This window comes from Elephantulus edwardii, unplaced genomic scaffold, assembly GCF_000299155.1.
Source record: "Elephantulus edwardii isolate Elephantulus edwardi_28Jun2011 unplaced genomic scaffold, EleEdw1.0 scaffold00069, whole genome shotgun sequence".
NCBI lineage: Eukaryota > Metazoa > Chordata > Mammalia > Macroscelidea > Macroscelididae > Elephantulus > Elephantulus edwardii.
Window position 1 is genome coordinate 15439480 of NW_006399819.1, and position 6807 is coordinate 15446286.

The 6807-nt window shown below is 38.2% G+C and overlaps 1 protein-coding gene across 1 annotated transcript in view; it reads left to right on the top strand.

Annotated features, from left to right (window-relative positions):
• SLC44A5 (solute carrier family 44, member 5) overlaps positions 1-6807 on the top strand; it is a 142388-nt gene that overhangs the window by 97118 nt on the left and 38463 nt on the right. The window lies entirely within an intron of this gene.

The following is a 6807-nucleotide window of genomic DNA, read 5'->3' on the forward strand; positions in this document are numbered from 1 at the left end:
AAAGGAAATCTTAACAAATTTAAAGCATCTAAATATTACAAAGCATCTTCTAAGATCACAAAGATCATAAATCAATGACAAGGAAACAAAGGGGAAAATGACGTATCTGGAAACTAAAATAGCACCCTTCTTGAGCACTATCAGGTGATAGAAGTACACGGGAACTAAATAAAACCCTGTTTCATTAATATTGTGTAAGAAATGAATAAAGGCATTTGTTTGAACATTTTTAAAATAAATTCGAATGAAATCACAATATAAAAAGAATCTTTGTGATACAGTAAAAGCAGTATCCTAAAATCATAACAAGAAACACATCCATCAGAAAAGAATAAAGAAACCCAAATCAACATTTTAATCCTGAGTCTCCAACAGTTTGAAAAAGAATTAGCAAAGCCTACATGCACCAGAAAAATTATAAAAATAAGAGTACAGTAATGATGGGCAAAGTCCAATGGCGATTAATTTTGTAAAACATACTACATGAGAATACTTGTATGAAACACAATGTGAATGAAGAATTGTGTGAAACACAGTGTAAATGAACTTTGTAAGCAAACTGATAAAAAAGGAAGAGCAGAAATAAATAGAAAACCTAAAAACAATTGAAAGAATTCACAAGACTACAAGTTGTTTTGACAAGTCCCTAGCAAATGTAACAAAGAAAGAAGTGGGAGATGAAATAAAAAGAATAATAATGAGATACGTTTCAGTTCCTGTAGCATATGATCAAGAACCAATGATGATAAAGAAGGAAGTTTAAGATGCTTTGAAGGAAATGACAAAAAATAAGACCTGAGGAATTGATGGAACACCAATTGAGGTGTTTCAACAAATAGATGCAGCCCTGGATGTGCTCACCAGATTGTGATATAAATCTAGCAGACCAGCTGACTGGAAGAGATATTTATTTATTGCCATTCTCAAAAGGACCTCTCCAGAATGCTGAGGAGCAATGATGTAAGTTTGAAAACTAAGGTTTGAAGAGTAAGAGTCAAGCCATTTTCTTCTCAATCACTTGCTGTGCATCAGAGAGCTGGACAATGAATAAGAATGACACAAGAAGAATTGATACCTTTTAGTTATGATATTGGAGAAGAGTGCTGAATGTCCTATGGACTGCCAAAAGAACAAACAGATATGTCTTAGAAAATGTGAAGCCAGAGTGCTTCTTGGATGTCAGATTGGTGAAGCTTTGCTTGAGGCTGTTCCTTGTACATCATCTTTGGAAAGATGGAAAGTCAACAAAGGAGAGGAAGACTCCCAACAGGATGGTTTGATACAGTGACTTCAGCCATTGTTTTGTTTTTGTTAGATACTGTCAAATTGAATACAACCCCTAGTGACCCTATGAACAAAAGACCTGAACCTTGTTCTATCCTGCACCATTCTCACACTTTCTCACTCACAAGAGCCCATTGAGACAGTCACCATGTCAATCGAACTAGTTGAGGGTCTTCCTCTCCTTTGTTGACCTCAACCCTCTACCCTTCCCAACATCATGTCTATCCAAGGAATAGCATCTTCTAGCAACATGCCCAAAATATGGTAGGTGAAACTTCATCAATTTTACCTCCAAAGAGCACTCTGGATACATCCTCTCCAGCAATAGGTTCTAGTGTATCAGAGATGATGAGGATGGCACAAGACAGGGCAGAGTTCAGGTCAACTGTTCATAGACTTCCTATGAGTTGTACTCAACTTGATAGCCCCTAACAACAACAGAATGTGGAAATTATTGAACAATATCATTAATATCACATGTAAGCAAAATTTTACTGAAGATTATAAAAAATAAATTATTAAAACAGTACACTGACAGACAACTTCTAGAAATAGAAGCTGGATTTAAAAGATGCTGTGGTAGGAGATATCATTGCTGATGTCAAATGGATCATGTCTGAAAGTGGAAAGTACCTGAAGGATGTCTATCTGCATTTTAATGGCAATACAAAGTACTTTGCATAATCAATGAAAAACAAATAGACATTCCTTTAACACTCTCTGTTTCAGACAAGATCCATCTAACCTTGGCTATGATGTCCCTAGTGTCAAGGCCTCTTCTAAACACAGCCTGCACATCTGGCAGTTCTCTGCTGATGTACTTTTCTAGTCGTCTCTGGATAATTTTTCAGCTGGATCTTGCTTGCGTCTGATATTAGTGATATTCTTTGATAATTTTCACACTCTGTTGGATCACATTTTTTAAAATAGAAATAAATACAAATATTTTCCAGTCAGTTGTCCAGGTAGCTGTCCTCTAGGTTTCCTGGCATAACCTGGTGAGAACATACAGGGCAGCATCTGTTTACTGAAACATGTGAATTGATATTCCATCAACTTTTAGGGCCTTGTTTCTTGCCAATTCCTTCAAAGCAGCTTGAACTTCTTCCTTCATCACCATTGTTTCTTAGGTCATTCCATGAAATTCTTCTGTGTCGGCTAATTATTTTTTTATACTGCATCTGTGTACTCCTTCCATCTCATTTTGATACTTCCTGGGTCATTCAACATTCTGGCATTGTTGTTGTTGTTGTTGTTATGTGCCGTTGAGTCGCTTGCGACTCATAGTGACCCTACGTACAACAGCCCTAAACTCTGCTCTGTCCTGTGCCAAACGCATTGTCTCTGACACTCCCATCCCAATTATCCCAGTTACTGAATCAATCCACCTCATAGAGGGCCTTCCTCTCTCCTGCGCTGTCCCTTCACCCTCCCAAGCATGATGTCCTTCTCCAAGGACCGGTCTCTCCTCACAACATGTCCAAAGTATGTTAGACAGAGCCTCAGAATCCTTTCCTTCAAGGAGCCTCCCAGTTTGACCCTTTCCAGGATGAATCTATTTGTTTTCCTAGCAGTCCATGGTATTCTCAATACTCTTCTCCAGCACCACAGCTGTTGTTAGCATTCTTAAATATTGCAACTAGAGGCTTGAATTTGTTCTTCAGTTCCTTCTGCTTAAGAAATGCCAAGATAACTTGGCCTGTTTGATTTTTCGGACTCCAGCTCCTTGCATTTGACTCATTTGACATTTGACTGTGTGGATCACAACAAGTTTTGGTTAACCTTTAGAAAAATGTGGATCCGAGAACACTTGACTGTGCTCACGTGAAACCTATACTTGGACCAAGAAGCAGTAGTCAGAACAGAGCACCGCATGCTTCAGGATCAGGAAAGGCATACATCAAGGAAGCAGCCTATTTCCATATCATTTCAATCTGTATATAGAACAGATAATTCAGGAGGCTGGGCTTTATGAGGAGGAATGTGACATCAAGATAGGAGGAAGACTCATCAACAACTACTGTTATGCAGATGACACAACCTTGCTTGCTGAAACTGAGAAGGACATGAGATATTTGCTACAGAAGGTCAAGAACTGTAGTTGTCAATATGGATTGAAGCTCAACATCAAGAAAATAAAGATTCTAACCGCTGGACAAATTGTCAGCTTCATGATAGATGGGGTAGAAATTGAGATTGTTAAAAACGTCAGCTTTCTGGTTCCACAGTCAACACTCTTGGCACCAAAAGATGAGTTGCACTGGGAAAATATGCCGTTAGGGACCTCTCTAGAGTCCTGAAGAGCAGCAATGTCAGTCTGGAGACTACAGTGTGCCTGATCCAAGCCACAGTCTTCACAATTATTTGCTATGTATCAGAAAACTGGACAATAAGGATGATAAAAGAACTGATGCCCTTGAGTTGTGGTGCTGAAGTAGAGTGTTGAACACACCATAGACTGCCAGAACAAAAATCAGGTATGTCCTGGAGACAGTGAAACCAGGCTGCTCCCTGTAGGCAAAGATTTTTAGCTTTGCCTCACATATTTTGGGCACTAGTCCTTGAAGACCAGTCTTTAGAGAGGGACGTCATGCTTGCAAGGATGGAAGGACAGGATAGAGAGATAGAACTGGATGAGATGTATTGACTCAGTGACTAGAGGGATGGGATTAGGTCTGCTGGAGATGATGTGAATGGCTCAGGATAGGGCAGATTTCAGAACTAATGTACATAGGGACCACTGTGAGTCGCAGATGACTTAATGGCATATAACAACAACATACAAAGGTTCAGGACTGTGTGGTTCACAACAAATTATGGCTAATGATTAAAAGAATGGGAATCCCAGAACATCTGATAGTGCTCATGCAAAACCTATACCTAGACTAGAAAGCTATTGTGCAAACAGAGAAAGGGAACACAGCATGGTTCAAAGTCAAGAAAGGATTACATTAGGGATATATCGTTTCTCCATACATACCCTTTCAATCTTTATGTGTAACATATCATTCAGGAGGCTGGACTTTAAGAAGAAAGATGTGCCATCAGAATTGGAGGTAGACTCACCAACAATGTGCATTATGCAGATGACACAACCTTGCTCACCAAAACTAAGGAGGACTTGAAGTGTTTGCTGCTGAACTTCAAAAATTGCAGCCTTCAGTCTGGATTGCATCTTGACTGTTAAGGATTTCTTCAGATTATGTACTATTAAGGATTTATCCAGAGTGCTAATGAGTAATTATGTATGTTTAGAGACTAAGGCATGCCTAATCCAGACATGGTCTTCTCAATTGCTTGCTAGGCATCTGAGAGCTGGAATGAATAAGAATTACTGAAGAATGTATGTCTTTAGGTTGTGGTGCTGCAGGAGAGTATTAAACATATTATGGACTGCCAAGAGAATTAATAGGTCTATTGGGGAGAGGGTGAAACCAGTTTGGTCCTTGGAGGCAAGGATTTTGAAGCTCAATCTCACATACTTTAGGCATGTTACCAGGAAGGAACAGTCTTTGGAGAAGGACTTCATTCTTAGAAGGGTAGAGGATCAGCACAAAATAGGATGACCCTGGATAAAATGGATTGACATGATGACTGTGGCAATGGGATCAAGTGTGTGTCTGAGATGGTGAGGTTGAGTCAGAATAGGGCAACGTTCAAAGTCATTGTTTATAGATGGTACTGAGTTGCAGTCCACTCAATGACTCATGACAAAAATATTTTTTAAAACCTAAAGGAAATGGATACATTTTTACAATATCATTGTATACCTATACTCACTAGCTGCTTGGTGGGAGAAGGATGGTCAATCTCTCCTCTGTGATTTACTGCCTCTAAAAATCCACTGAAGAGTCAGCTATGGATCAGTTTCAAACTGACAGCACACACCACCATGACCTAAACTCACAGAGACGGAAGGCATTTCCCTTGTAAACAGGGGTGCCTTTGACAAGAATCTGCACGGCAGTCTCAAAAGTATGCCGTTCCAGTCCATCACCTGATCCATGGGAGAAGGATGAGCAATATCCCCCAGGGTGATTAACTGGCTCTGCAAACCCACCAGAGGGTCAGCTATATGGGTTGGTTCCAAGTTGGTGGTACACAACAACAACAACAATTTGTATTGCAAGTCCTAGTCTGAGCAATAGGAAAGAAAAAGAAAGGAAGAACATCCAAACTGATTAAAAGGAAGTAGAACTATAATTGCAAATGATATGATACTACATAGGAAGCTTTGGTGACATACATAGTGGGTAAGGAGTTACGCTATTAACCCAAAGACAGGTAGCTTGAATCCACAATTTGCTTAATAGGAGAAAGATGGGCAATCTCTTTCCATACAATGTGCTAGCCCACTGGAGGACAAGCTATGAGTTGGTTCTGATTTGACAGCAAAAAGGTATAATGTTACATATATTCAGAGAAGGTTCCAGAGACTTGGCAAAATTATTACTGTATCTAATTTCTCAGGTCAGCAAAGTAGCAAAGTACAAGATATAAAAAAGATATTAGTCAGATTTCTTTACATTAATAAAGAAAATGCAGAGGCAAAAATAACAATGCCATTTACAATAAACACCCATGATTAAATATTTAAGGATAAATTTAACCAGAGATACAAAATACATTTAATAGGAAAACTAAGAAACCTAAAGATACCTGCAGAAATGGAAAAATATTACATGTTCTTGGATCAGAAGACTTAACATTGTGAAAGTGACAAATCTACAAATATTATTTAATCTCTATCCAGATAATATTATCATTTCCAAAGATATGGAAAAAGTAATTATAATTTTATACACAAAGGAATATATCCCACATAAGCAGAGATATTGAAGAAGGAAAATAATTAGGTAGTAAAACCTACTATATATCCCCAGTAATCAAAACAAATAGTAATTAGTACAAAGACAGTCAAATTGGCCAATGAAATAAAATTGGGAGTCCAGAAATAAATCCATTGATCAGTGGACAACAGATCTTTGAGAGATAAATTCCATTAAGTATAGAAATTACAGTCTGTTTAACATATGGTGCTCGCAGAACTGGATGTCAATTTGAAGAAATTTGAAAGAAGACCCATACCTTATACCATGTAAAAAACCAACACAAGATGGATCAAGGGTCTTGGTATACTATTTAAGACCATAAATGTCATCAAAGAAAAATATTGAGGTAAACTTAGGAATGCTATATGATTTAAATACGTTATTAAAGACAACGGATGCACAGTAAACAGAGGATAAACTAGATAATTGAAACATGCTAAAAGTGAAATTCTTTTATGCATCAAAAGGCTTCTTCAGAAGAGTGGAGGTAGGGAAGAACCTAAAGATTGGGGGAAAATATTTAACAATGGCACCCATCTCCAAAGTTTATGGAAATAATAGATAATTTATAGAACACTCCAACAGCTAAACAAGAAAAAGACAAACAATCCAATTACAAAATGGACATAGAAGGGGAGCTCTGGTGGCCTAGTGGCAAGAAGCTGCACTGCAATCCCAGAGGAACACGGTT